Here is a 15191-nt window from a genome sequence, read left to right as displayed (position 1 = left end):
GGCTACGACCAAATACCTCCAGCGGGTGAGGCAAGTCCTCAGAAGCCAGCTCAATGGCAAGAACAAGACCCGGGCAATAAACAGCTATGCCCTGCCAGTGATCAGATACCCAGCAGGAACAATAAGGTGGCCAAAGGAAGAGATTCAGACCACGGATGTTAAGACCCGAAAACTCCTCACGATGCACGGAGGGTTCCATCCCAAGTCCAGCACCCTGAGACTGTACACAAGCCGTAAGGAAGGAGGCCGGGGACGAGTGAGTGTGAGAGCCACTGTCCAGTATGAAACATCCAAGCTCCATGAAGAGAAGGCTCCAACGGATGATGTACTCAGAGAATGTCTCAGACAATGGGGAACAGAGGATGAGGTGCTGGAAGAGGGACAATCATGGGAAGAAAAGCCCCTACACGGAAGTACCACCGAACAATAGCAGAAGTGGCTGATCTCAAGAAGTCCTATCAGTGGCTAGAGAGGGCTTGCCTAAAGGACAGCACAGAGGCACTCATCCTCGCTGCTCAAGAGCAGGCCCGGAACACCAGAGCTATCGAGGCAGGGATATACCACACCATACAAGACCCAAGCTGTAGGTTGTGCAAAGAGGCACCTGAGACAATCCAACACATAACTGCAGGGTGTAAGATGCTGGCAGGGAAAGCCTACATGGAGCGCCATAACCAGGTGGCTGGCATAGTCTACCGAAACATCTGTGCGGAGTATGGACTGGAAACCCCAAGGTCAACATGGGAAACACCTCCCAAGGTGGTAGAGAATGACCGAGCAAATATCCTGTGGGACTTCCAGATACAGACTGACAAGATGGTAATGGCCAACCAACCAGATATCGTGCTCATAGATAAAGGGGAAAGGAAAACTGTTGTCGTGGATGTAGCGGTCCCGCGTGATGGAAACATCAGAAAGAAGGAACATGAGAAAATCGAGAAATACCAAGGGCTCAGAGAGGAGCTGGAGCGAGCCTGGAAGGTTAAGGTGACAGTCGTGCCTGTGGTGGTCGGAGCACTCGGGGCAGTGACCCCCAAACTCGACGAGTGGTTGCAACAGATCCCGGGAACAACATCGGATATCTCGGTCCAGAAAAGCGCAGTGCTGGGAACAGCACGGATACTGCGCAGAACCCTCAAGCTTCCTGGCCTCTTACACAACAATATATATATATATATATATATATATATATATATATATATATATATACTACTATATACTATATATATATATATATATATATATATATATATATATATATATATATATATATATATATATATATATATATATATATATATATATATATATATATTGTTGTGTAAAAAGGAAATCACATGCTAAACTTGGCTTTACATGCAGTAACCGCCACCCGGATTCCGCGCTACACCTACCCGGATTCCGTCTCCTTCGGGCCGACCGTGACACGGAGCAATCGGGGAAATCCAAAGGCGGTGGACTATGCTTCTACATCTGCCCTACAGATCCACGAACTGGACGTTAAACGGCTCTTCAAGCAGCAAAAGATCAAGAAAGCTGCAGGACCTGACAGAGTGTCCCCCTCCTGCCTGAGAGTCTGCGCTGACCAGCTGGCTCCGGTCTTCACACAAATCTTCAACAGATCCCTGGAGCAGTGTGAAGTCCCATCCTGCTTCAAACAGTCTACTATCGTCCCAGTTACAAAGAAACCAGCACCCTCGGGATTGAACGACTATAGACCTGTCGCTCTGACGTCTGTGGTCATGAAGTCCTTTGAACGCCTCGTGCTGAACCACCTAAAGAACATCAACGGACCTCTGCTAGATCCTCTTCAGTTTGCCTACCGGGCAAACAGGTCTGTGGAGGATGCAGTCAACATCGGACTGCACCACATCCTCGACCACCTTGACAACACAGGAACCTACGCAAGGATCCTGTTTGTGGACTACAGCTCTGCGTTCAATACCATCATCCCAGAACTCCTCATCCCCAAACTTCTCCAGCTTGGTGTGTCCCCCACGATCTGCCAGTGGACCCTCAGCTTCCTGACAGGACGGACACAACAGGTCAGACTGGGAAATATATCATCCACAACACGAACCACGAGCACCGGAACCCCGCAGGGATGCGTCCTCTCTCCATTGCTCTTCTCTCTCTACACGAACGACTGCACCTCAACGCACCCAGCTGTCAAATTCATAAAGTTCGCAGACGACACCACGGTCATCGGTCTCATCAAAGACGGCGACGAGTCTGCGTACCGACAACAAGTGGAGCAGCTGGAGCTCTGGTGCAGCCGTCACAACCTGGAGCTGAACACGCTCAAGACAGTTGAGATGATGGTGGACTTCAGGAAACATCCATCACCACAGCTACCCCTCACACTATCCAACTGCCTGGTGTCAACCGTTGAGACCTTCAAGTTCCTGGAAATCACAGTCTCCCAGGACATGAAGTGGGAGGTCAACACCAACTCTATCCTGAAAAAGGCCCAACAGAGAATGTACTTCCTGAGGCTGCTAAAGAAGCATGGCCTGCCACAGGAGGTGCTGCAACATTTCTACACGGCTGTCATCGAATCCATCCTGTGTTCTTCCATCACCGTTTGGTTCGGGGCCGCCACAAAAATGGACAAAATCCGACTTCAACGGACAGTTAGGACGGCGGAAAAAATCATTGGCACCGCCCTACCCACTCTCGAGGACTTGCACACTGCAAGAATCCAAACTAGGGCGCGGAAAATCCTACTGGACCCTCCGCACCCTGCCCACCACCTTTCCAGCTACTCCCCTCAGGCAGGCGCTACCGATCCATGCGCACCAAATCCAGCAGACATTTAAACAGCTTCTTCCCCCAAGCCATTAACTCTTTGAACTCTTTCAACAGTAGCCAAAATGGAACTGTATAGTGCCACTTCGCAGTTTTTTTTTACGACGATACTAGTGCAGCGTGTTCTACCGGAAACAAATTCCTTGTGTGTTCTACATACTTGGCAATAAAGATGATTCTGATTCTGATTCTGAATCCTGAAAAGGGTAGCACATTTATCTAGCCACTGGCTCGAGCAAAGAATAGTCTTGAAAGCGTTTGTCAAACTATGACAGACAATCGTATATCTGCTCCATGTAGTGTGCACTGTCAAGTTGCTCACAGGCCTTCCCTTGTGTCTCCAGCTCTGACGCTAGGTTCTGGAAATTTGCCAAATGATGGCGCTGCAGTTTTGAGATTAAATGTTGCATCTTTCGTTTGAAAGCATTAAGGGAGCTAATCATATTGGTCACTGTTTTGTCTTTTCCTTGCAGCTCAAGATTGAGGTCATTCAACAAGTTTGTCAGATCAGTTAAAAATGCCAAGTCCAACAGCCATTGACCATAATTTAGTTGCTTATATTCTGCATGTCCAGATACACAGAAAAACTCTATAAACTCCGGACAGAGTTCTCGAAATCTTTGGAGGAATTTCCCACGACTAAGAGATCTCACATCAGTATGTAGCAACAACTCAGAGTGGTCGCAGTCAGCCTTCTCCAGACGTGCATTGGATAACCATCTTTGAAGAGATCTGGCTCTAATCGAACAGGCGATCTTCGTTGCCACATCCATGATCTCTTTCATGTTGAGTATTTTAGCTCATAACGCTTGTTGGTGGATTATGCAATGATAATTCAAGAAGTCTGGGAACGCATCATCCATCCGGCAATAAATCCATTCACACGCCCAACCATTCCAGGTGCTCCATTTGTGGTGATAGACACCAATTTGTATACTGGGAGCTGAGTTTTCTCGATAGAGTTTTTAAACGTCTGAAATATGTCCTCTCCTCGCATCTGTTCTTTCATGGGAAGTGCTGTCAATATCTCCTCTTTTGCAGTGAGATCACTAAACACCATACGAATGAAAATGCACATCTGGGCTGTGTCACTCACATCTGTAGATTCGTCCAACTGTAGTGAGAAACACTCACAATCTCCGATGTCATTCCACATTTGCTGGGTTAAATCCTCAGGCATGGCTTCACAGCGCCGTGTATGTCTTGACAGCTGCAGAGCTTTGATTGATGATAATATCTCTGCCTTATTTTTAAAGTCTTGGAACAAGGAGTCAGCTGCTTCAACGAGTGCTTCTTTTACCATCTCTCCGTATTGGAAGGACGTATTGTGTTTAACGATGGCGTGACTCACTCGGAACGATGCTTCGGTGGCGGCTTTTGCTTTTGAGGTATGTTGAGTGAAAAATGACTGCTGTCCGGACAACTGGGATTTTAGTTCGTCCACCTTTCTCTTTCACAGCTGGCTTTTCGGCGGGAAGTCAATGTCGTATTTTCCATGAACAGCCCGAAAATGCCACTCCACATTTCCCTTCTTTGGTATTGCGATGGTAGACCAGGGGTGGGCAAACTTTTTGAGTGGCGGGCCATAGTTGGTTCTAAAATTTGACAGAGGGGCCGGGCCAGGAGCATTCGGAGGTAGTGTTTGAGCCACATATACTAAAGCATTAAAGGACAACCGACGTCATTTTTTGTTTTTTAACTGACATCAGAAAAACGTTTTATAGCATCTAAAATACCCAAAACACGCAGTATGATATTTTTATTCAAATGCAAAGCACCAATAAAAATGACTTGAAGTGTCCAAAATCTGCAAAAAAATTGAGCTGCGAATTGGGCATTTTCAGAAAGTCCCGCCCCCAGTTCGTGACGTCACGCCAAGACGTCTTGCATTGCTGGAGAATCAAAACAATGGCTTCAGATTCCACCGAGCTGTGAGGAATGTATCAGCCCGTTTCCACAAGGCTGATACATTCGCTCCATGGAGCTTGGATTCCCTCTGCTGGCGGATTTTGGATGTAACACACTGTTTTGCAAAAACAGTACAGCAAAATACACTGACGAGATGGAAAGACGCAACAATGCGTCTTTTTTCGGTCAGGAGGCGGTCCTTTTCTGACGTCACGTAAGGACTCGTCACCAACTCAAAAACAACACTTCCTGAATATTCAGCGCGAGTCTTAAAACGTAAAATATAGCTATATGCGGTGGAATCTTATTAAAATACGCCCAGTGGAAGTCATTTGAAGCCATTTTACAAATTATGGTCACTTGTCCGGAGACGTCACATCACTGTTTCTTAACTGACATCAGAAAAACATTTTATAGCATCCCCAACACGCAGTATGATATTTTTATTCAAATGCAAAACACAAATAAAAAGGACTTAAAGTGTCCAAAATCTGCAAAAAATTGAGCTGCGAATTGGGCATTTTCAGAAAGTCCCGCCCCCAGTTCCTGACGTCACGCCAAGATGTCTTGCATATTGTTGGAGAATCCAAACAATGGCTTCAGATTTGGAGAATATGCTTTCTTGGTACACATCCGGTTATGAATATGATTCAAATAGTTCTGAAGAGGAAAGCATACATGTTTGCAATTGATTAAAGAATTTGTTCCATGCCATTTTGAGGCAACATCGGGGGGAAATCGATCACCAGAAAAGAGGCACAAAATGGCGACCTCCTGTGGCCACCTCCGTTTCCACAGGCTGATAAATTCCTTATATGGAGCTTGGACGCCCACTTCTGGCGGCTTTTGGGTGCAACACGGTTTTCAGACCAAACATGTACAGCAAAATACGTTGACGTGATGGAAGGACTGCTACAATGTGACTTTTTTACAGTCAGGGGCGGTCCTTTAGTGACATCCCGTACGGACTCGTCACCAACTCAAAAACAAGACTTCCTGAATATTCCGAGTAAGTCTTAAAACGTAAAATATAGCTATATGCGGTGGAATCTTATTAAAATACGCTCAGTAGAAGTCATTTGAAGCCATTTTACAAATTATGGACACAACTTGTCCGGAGACGTTGGTTGTCCTTTAAATGTAGTGTGTGCAAACCTCATGGCACAGTAAGAATACTACAACCCAATTAATTAACTGTCTTTCAAATGTGAAAAATAGCCCTTTTCGGTTAATAAATTTGTCTCAAGGAATATGCAAGATATGCCATTTACATACTATTTTGCAGATACTGGGAGGAGGAAAATGGAAATAGATTAAAAATAACATACACACTGTGATTTATCAAGATTTTGTCTGTTTTTAATAAGTTTCAATCGAAGGTGCAAAGCTCAATAATATCTACTTGTGTTAAACTCCTCAAAATCATGGATGGATTGCCCTGACCTTGCGCTCTACAAACTCGCCACGGATGCCCTCGCCTTCGCGTGCAAACGGTACATGGGTATCATTGCTAAGCACACATACATTGGCTATCTGCAGTTGAAATTTGCATACTCGGCACGGCAGCCAATCAGAAGCCTTCTTCTTTCTTTCGGATTTTCGCAAGCGTTATAATATTTGCATTTGCATATCATTTTCCAAAATAGATGCACAGAACCTCAGCCCAGAATAAAGATTCAAAAGAAGCTAACAACATATGTGACGCTACAAAATGTAAATTTACATTAAACCGTGACTGTAAAGCGTACATGAGAGTTATGAAGGGGGCTTAGTGGCTCGTAGCAGGCAATGCAAAAATTGTATTGTGCACCATGTTGACAAATGACTACATGAGCGAAATCAACAGCCATGGACATTTACCGTAAATTAGTCGTAGGTACATCCTTAATTAAAAAAGTGAAATTTATATTTTTGCGATAATGCTTTTTTTGCCGTTTTATTGTGTTTCAAATTGTGAAAAATGGGGCAGGCAGCTTATCCGAGTTGTCTGCCTTGTTGTCCGCTAACTTTTTGTCATGACTTTCAGACACTGTTTTTAGTATAATTTGTACAAATTCGGCAGGCCGGATTAAAAAAGACTAACGGGCCGTAGTTTGCCCATGTCTGTGGTAGACTGACAAATGAGGCAAACACATTTTGAAAACGACATTGTGAAGAAAAAGTCCACCTCCCATTCCGTATGAAAGTTATATGTGTTTGCCTTCTTACTTGGTCCAGCTTTATCACTCATTTTGATCACCATATGTTTTAGCATTGTTGTTTAAGCATGCGCGGCGACCTCCAGGTCAAAATTCAGTTGTCATCTGAATGGTTGCCCTGTATGTCAATCAAGTGACGGGACGTTTGATTGGCTGACAAATGTTTGTTTTTACTGTAGATTGCGATCGACATAATGAGCACCCATCTATCTATCTATCTATCTATCTATCTATCTATCTATCTATCTATCTATCTATCTATCTATCTATCTATCTATCTATCTATCTATCTATCTATCTATCTATCTATCTATCCCTATCTCCATCTCCGTCCGTCCGTCTGTCTGTCGGTGGGTCTGTCGGTCGGTCGGTCAGTTGGGTGGGTTGAGTGAGTGGGTGGGTTGAGTCTGTCTGTCTGTCGTTTGGTCGGTCGGTCCCTCCCTCCCTCTCTCTCTCCCTCCCTCTCTCCCTCCCTTCAACCCTCCCTCCAGGTTGATCACGCCCGCGTTTGTGTCCCATGCCCAATCACATGTTGAGAAGCTGGTGGGGGGACGTGTCTTAGGTTGCTGATCTATGAGCCCAACAAGGTTCCTTCCTCTTCATCCAGATCCACTGGCTGCTTCTTTCTGCCGCTTCGGAGACTGATCTAACTGTGTGCCGCAGAGCCTGTCCATGGATACCCAGGTCTTTTAGCAGTCTGATGGTGGAGGAAGCCACAAACTCTCTGCATTCAACTTCAATGGGATAGACCTTGGCTTTCCATCCTCGCTGTTATGCATCCACTGCGAGTTCTGTGTAGCACAGCTTCTTGTGCTCAATGGGCTCTTCAACCGAGTTTTCCCATGGGACTGTGAGCTCTGTTATGTAGACAGCCTTGAGTGAAGGGGACGAGAGCACCAAGTCTGGCCTTAGGGTGGCGGCTGCAATCTCGGCTGGGAAAAACAATTGCTGGCCAATGTCAACCCGCATCTTCCAATCCCGGGCCCTGGATAGCTGTTCAACCTCTAGTTTTGCAGGAGGATGGTTGGGCTTTTTCTGTCCCTCTCGGATGAAAGTCAATGGTGCTCTGCTGGAAGTGGTGGCACCCATGGGCAAATAGTTGATGGTATTCTTCTTGCTCTCAAGGACAACCGCCAAACTCTTCAGAACCTGGTTGTCCCTCCAGGTGTAGCGGCCTTGTGTGAGGCTGGTCATACAACCAGTCAGGATGTGTTTGAGATTTCCTGGAGTTGGACAGAGGTCACAGGTTGGATCTTCTCCATACCATTGGTGGAGGTTTTTTGGAGATGGGAGAACATAATTGATAGCTCTGATGATGAAGCTGATGTTGCTTGACTCCATTTCCCAGAGATCCCTACAGCTGAGCTTTCTCTTGTCCGGGCCTTCCCACCTCATCCATTGTCCCTGCAAGAGAGATAGCCTTCGCAGTTCTTTCAGCTTCCTCTTGGCGGTGCACCTCTTCCATCACCATTTTCCTTCTATTACATTTTGAGGCCTTACGCCAAAATAGTTTGTTTGTAAGGCCAAAGCCCCATCTTCCTAGCTGGACGTGTCCCACAATGTCGCTGTGCCTTAGGGTTGCTGTGGCCTGCTGCACTGTCATGGATGGCTTCCATTTCCATCCAGTTGATAAGGGGGGTGCAGCTTGACTGATCTTTCGGTCTCTGGAGTCTGTAAGGGTCATCTGAAGTCTCACTTTAGAGCACTCGTACTCTTCGGTGAGGCTTGTGAATGGAAGCTCAATGACCCCATTTGCCATAGAGGCTGATGTTGGACAGACAGCGTGGAACACCAAGCCATCTTTTCACATATCTAGTGATGGCTCGCTCCATCTTCTCCACAGTTGTGAGTGGGACCTCATAGACTGTGAGTGGCCACATTACCCGAGGGAGAAGTCCAAACTGCAGACACCAGAGCTTGAGCTTCCCTGGCAGTGGAGTATTTTTGATGTTTTGCAGACTAATGGTGATGTCCTGATTTAGTTGCTGCACTTGATCTTTGTCTCTGAGGCTTGCATTGTACCACCTGCCCAGGCTTTTGACCGGTTCCTCAGACACCGTTGGTATTGGGTCATCACCAATACAGAACTTCACATTTTTAGCTCTCCCTTGACTATTGACATGCTGCGTGACATGTTCGGCTTGATTTTCATCCGGGCCCATGTGATGTTTTCCTGCAGTTTTCCAAGTAGCCGCCTGATGCAAGCTGCAGTAGTGGTCAAGGTGGTCATGTCGTCCATGAATGCCCGAATAGTTGGGAGGTGGATCCCATTCCTGGTTCGCTCACCCCCCACTAACCACCTTGAGCCCCTGATGATGACCTCCATGGCCATTTTGAAGGCCAGGGGTGAAATCGTACAAATGCCATGATGCCGACTTCTACACGCTGCCATGATGTTATGAAGTCAGGTTTTGTGAAGGACAGATGCAGTTCTTTAAAATAGGCTTCTATCAATGTAGTATTTGTGTAATGGAACATTGAAGAAGTTGAAGGATTCCCAGAGAAGGTGATGGGGAACTGAGCGAAAGGCATTGGCCAGGTCGAGGAAGATGACATGAAGATCTCATCTCATCTCAAACCAGAAGAGGGACCATCATGGCAGGACAAGCTCCGGGATGTACCACTGTACCACCATAAAAGGAGACAGAAGATATAATGTTTGGTCCAAGTGGTCCGTGTCCATCTCATCCTGAAGACTGGGACCCCATGGCTCCTTATCTGAAGCCAACAGTCTCAAACTTGGGTCTGAAACTGGACAGTGACTTTAAAATTGATGGAAAATTGTTGTTAAATACAGCTTCTTTCATCTTATACAGCTGTCGTGCCTTTGCCACATCTCGGCTCGATTACCGTAATGCAGTTTCCATTGGAGTCCGCCAATCCTCCATGAAGCGTCTCCAGCTGTTCCAGAATGCTGCTGCTCGCCTCTTGACTGGTACTCTTAAGAGGGAGCACATAACACCTATTCTGACATGCCTTCACTGGCTCCCTAGACATTTTAGAGTTTTTATTATTTGTCTACAAATCTTGAAATTGCCTCGCTCGTCCTTCACTCTCCGAGCTCATCCACTCTTACACACCTTCCTGACGCCTCAGGTCTGGTGACCAGACATTATGAGATGGGCCAAAAACTAAACAGAAGTTCACAGGGGATCAAGCCTTTTCCATTGCTTGTCCCAGTCTCTGGAATGACCTGCCCCTAAACATTCGTCAAGCCCCCTCGCTGCCCATCTTTAAAACCCGTCTCAACACTCACTTGTACACTTTGGCTTTTGACTCAGTATGATTCCGACTTGGTGTTGGTTTCACTCCTTGGTGCTTTCTACTATCATTGTGACTGCTTTATTTGATGGACTAACTGCCCATGTAAAGCGCTTTGTTTCAGCTTCAGCCGTTCTTAAAGTGCTATACAAATCAATATGTATTGTATGTATTGTATTGTATAACTGAAGCTCGTATTAAGAAGTCCAGTCAGTGACTACAGAGAGCTGGTCTATGGGACAGCACAGAGGCACTCATCCCGGCTGCACAGGAGCAGTCCTTAACTACCAGAGCTATTGAGGCCCAAATAATCCACACTCTACAAGACGCAAGGTGTCACATTACTGCAGGGTGTTGGATGCTGGAAGGAAAAGCCTACATGGAACAGCATAACCAAGTCGCTGCCATTGTTTACTCATATATCTGTGCCGAGTATGACTGGAAACCCTAAGGCAGGGGTCGGGAACCTATGGCTCGTGAGCCATATATGGCTCTTTTGATGATTGCATCTGGCTCGCTGATAAACCTAAATACATATTGTCAATTTTTCGCTGTTCATTTCTTGTTTGGGCTGCAGTTGGCAGAAAGCGTAATTTAGATTGGATGATACTGACCTAGGTTGGCGGGAAGGGCAATTTTGATTGGATGATACTGGCCGTTCATGGTGAAACAAGTAAACGCCCCTCTTAAATAAGCCTGACGAGTAAGACAAATGACGAGTATCGTACACTTCAGGTTGAATGGACCGACGGATTCGCCTTTGTGTAAAGAAAATGTACTGATTCTAATGTGCAATGAAACAATACCATCAATGAAACAGTCAAATGTCAGTGGCACTTTGACAAGCCCCATGCTAACGTTAGTATCAATATACTTCTGCGAGAGACAGCAGAAAGCAAGTGTGGAAGTGAATGAACCGTGTACAGGCTAGCTAACCGTACCTTCACGTATGGGCCCGGTAAATTGACTTTCAGTCCGATCGTTTGGCTGGATTTGTACCAATCATGAGGAACGGAAAACCATTCATGTTAATGGTGAGTACTATCACAAAGTTATTTTAAATAATATATTCTGTCATTTTGATGAAAAGTAGCCGTGCGTGCATGCGTGTTTGTGTGTTTGTGTGTGTGCGCGTGGCTCTCACTGAAAAACAGATACCTTGGCTTACGAATTTAATTGGTTCCCAGACAGTATGGAAGGCGAAAAGTGTGTATCCCAAAAATTAATTTCCCATAGGAAACCATTAAAATGAGAATAATCCATTCCAAGGTCCCCATAAAACATAATTTTCTACGTTGTAATTTTCTAAGCCTTAAAACTACACAAAATATACCTTATTTTATGTATAATAAATGTGTTGTGGTATTGTAATTAAAGAAATAAACTGTACTATATAATAAAGTCATTTTATTTACCTTTGTGATGGACGTTGATGGCTTGATGGAATGGAGTGGCCGGTTTCATCAGCATTAAACACTTGATGAGGAACGTAGCCTTCTTCTTTCACCATCTTGAGGAATGATCTTTTGTAGGTGCTTTCTCTGCGATAATTTTACCTAGTTCCTCATCAATTGTGTTCTGTTTAGCTGGGTTGATAGCTTTTTGCATCAAGTGTACAGATGGCTTGTGCGGGTTATTTGTGTATCCTGATTGATGGGATATTTTAACCTTGCAGTCCACACTCTGCTTTTGAACTATCAAAGTTGAAACAAGTCCAAATTTCACTGTTTTCTGTCCATTTTCGCACTCTCTCTTTGTCGTCTGCCTGTCTCTTTAATGTTTAACCCCCGCCCTCACTGCTGCTTTATTGACCAATCACGTGGCTGTAATGCTTTCCTCCCTAGCAGGCATTTTGCATTTCTTCCCCCACGGCCTACAGAGCCTGCAGCCTAGCTTTGTAATGTGCTCACTGAGAGCCTTCAGCAAGGAAATTCATAACTAACATGTGTGTTCAAATAAGCTGTTATACCTTCTTTATAATTTATTTTTTTATAATAGAATAAGATAAAGTTTTTTTGTGAAATTGATTGAAGTTTTAGAAAATTATTGCAATGTTAAAGATTTTTTTTTCCAAAACCAGCAAATTACAACAAAATGCATTCACAAAAAGTCACATATGCATGAAATAAACCTAGAATGCATTTAATTGAAAATAATTCAAGATGTTTTTCTTTGGAGTATGGTTTAAACATGGAATGCATAGGTTCACCTTGCATTGCTCACAACCTGTTCTCGGCTGGCGACGAATTTTCTTCTTTGCACACTCTTTACATGTTTTACATGTTTCACTCTTTTTATCCGATTCTACTGGCCAATGAAGGAGGGCAGCAATGTCATGCTCCTTCATGCATTCTCTTTTTCTTTTCCTTCTGTAATTGCCGAACAACTGATGAGCTAAGTTTGTCCTGAATTCTAATTCTAATTCTAAGTCCTTTTTCGGAGGTGACGTGTTCTGGTTTTCACTTGATGGTTTGGAGAGAGTTTCATCAGTATAAATCCATTGCAAATACAAATATCCACTCGAAACCTGAATAGGTATTTCCACCATTTGAGTAATTTCCTGGAGATAGCGTATGAAGCACGTAGTTGATCAGCCCGAAAGTATTTGAATGGTGATAGAAGTTCATCAATGCAACAGTCACGACTGTGTCAGATGCCAAAATGTCTTCATCAACACGGTCATCTATTTGATACTCATCAGGATCTGGAAAGATATACAGTGCATGGGTACTTTAGAAAAAAACACATGGACATATAATCATATTGAGAATGCAAAGCTATTAGGTACAGCTATTAGTGGAAAACGCACCATTCACTTACAATTATTCGCATCAGGTACCAAGTCAGGATCAACAATATCATCATGAAAATAGCGTTAGCACGCCGAATGTTCCGAATTCGGGACACTCCTTATTTTTAATATTCGGTAAATAAACAAGTTAGGTAAATAAACAAGTTAGTGTTAGTTTATGCATTTCAGTATCAAGGTAAACCTCTTTTGGATAGCTCATAAAATAGTTACAACATATACGTCCATGACGAAAAATAGAAGGCACTTTGAAGATCAAGGAGATCTGTTGTGTTGCGCATGAAGGAGATGATGTCACTGACACTCTTAAAGGTAAAACTGCACATAATGTCGCATCCTAATTGGCGTCAGGTGCGCCCCCCCCCCCCTCCCCTCCCTGCTCACTGGGCTCACTCACCTGATTACAATCCCTTTGATTGTGCCTTCTGGCTATAAAAGCCACCCGTTTTCGCTCGGTCCTCGCCGGTGTATTCTTTCATTCGTTACCCTGTCACCCAATAGTATGCAGGTTGGTCCCGCTCATCTGTTCAGTTGCCTTACCTTCTGTTTTTGTCCTGCGTGTCTCAGTAAAACCGTTATTGAACTATACTGTCTCCATCGTGTATTTCGGTTCCAAACCCAACCTGTTTTAAAGGGACATGTAACTTGTGCCGCATCAGTTCCAATCAGCACTTGAACTGCTACCTTTCATTATCTCGACCTATAAGCATTTATCTTTAGTGTACCGAATTTGGCACAATCGTCCATAAAGGGTTAACATCTATTCACGGCCCGCCTGTAGTGGGCATCCGACATTATTTGTTATCGCTTCAGCCCGACTGGAGGCGTGACTCGGGATACACATAAGTAAAAACATGACTGTAGTCATTTGCCGGGAGGAATGAGTTAACCGAAGACTGGGGGCAGAGAAAAGAGGACAAAAACAAGTTGGTTGCCATTTTCTTGTTAGGAGAACGGGCTCGTTCGCGAACGACACGATACTCATTGTGGCAGCTGCGTGTGTATCCCAAAAAATAGTTTGTATGCCAAGGTTAAATTTTCATAAATTTAACGCTCGTACACTGAAAAGTTCGTAAGCCAAGGGGTACGTAAACCGAGGTATCACAGTATTTTACTTTTATGGCTCTCTTAGTCAAAAAGGTTCCCGGCCCCTGCCCTAAGGTATAAATGGGAAACACCTCCAAAGTTGGTGTAGAATAATCGAGCAAAGATTCTGTGGGACCTCCAGATACAGACTGACAAGAGGGTAATGGCAAACCAACCAAATATTGTGGTCATAGTGCAGCGGAAAGCCGTTGTAGTGCACGTAGAGTTCCGGAGTGATGGAAACATCAGAAAGAAGAAATTAGAGAGCCCAGGGCCCAACCAAGGAACCAAGGGCCCAGAGAGGAGCTCAAGAAAGGGTGGAAGGAGAGTTTTGCCTGTGGTGGTCTGAGCACTCGGGACTGTGACCCCCAAACTCGATGAGTGGTTGCCACAGATCAATAACCAGAAAAGTCCAGAAAAGTGCAGTGCTGAGAATAGCAAGGATGCTCTGCAGAATCCTCAAGCTTCTTTACCTCTGGGAGGGGATCCGGCATGAATGGGGGACAGATGAGGATTTAAAAATATATATATACATAGCAATATATGATGAGAAACAATTGTTTTTTTCCAAGTAACAATGACTCGATTTACTGTTATTCATTAGAAAAAAGATTTTCAATGTACGCCCTCCAGTGCCCAAGTGCGGTACTGTAGTGAACATTAAAACTCATTTCTTTACTTGGTAAATAAGTGTTGCATTCACCACATGATGCAATACAATGGAAATACATTACTTTTCCCCTTTCTTTCTTTTTATTTCTTTCTTTGTTTTTTTGTTTATGCATTTCTTTCTTTCCTTTATTTTTTTAAATCTGCATTCAGTTTCATTTAAGAGATCGAATTTATATTGTACTGATAACCAAATAAATAAGGAGCACACACAAAATCAAGTCGGCCACATTTCCAAGGCAACAAACAAGCTGAGAGCAAAGTACAAAAGATCACAAAGTAAAATATAACACAAATACATGGCAAGCATTCCCAGTGAGATTTAAAAAAAAACTGTATCATTATGTAGCCTACACTGAAAGTGAAAATATAAAGACAATAAAGAAAATGTATCGATTGGGGGGCGGGTGCACTTTACACTGGATATAATACAGGCACGGCAGTTATTCTTG

The 15191-nt window shown here is 44.2% G+C and overlaps 1 protein-coding gene across 1 annotated transcript in view; it reads left to right on the top strand.

Moving 5' to 3' along the window:
• The window catches only part of rspo3 (R-spondin 3), a 99018-nt gene that overhangs the window by 63274 nt on the left and 20553 nt on the right, over positions 1 to 15191 (top strand). The window lies entirely within an intron of this gene.

Source organism: Hippocampus bargibanti, linkage group LG06, assembly GCF_051943395.1.
Source record: "Hippocampus bargibanti isolate YZ-2025 linkage group LG06, ASM5194339v1, whole genome shotgun sequence".
NCBI classification, from domain to species: domain Eukaryota; kingdom Metazoa; phylum Chordata; class Actinopteri; order Syngnathiformes; family Syngnathidae; genus Hippocampus; species Hippocampus bargibanti.
Note: the sequence above shows the minus strand (reverse complement) of the source record. Positions and strands in the feature narration are given on the sequence as shown.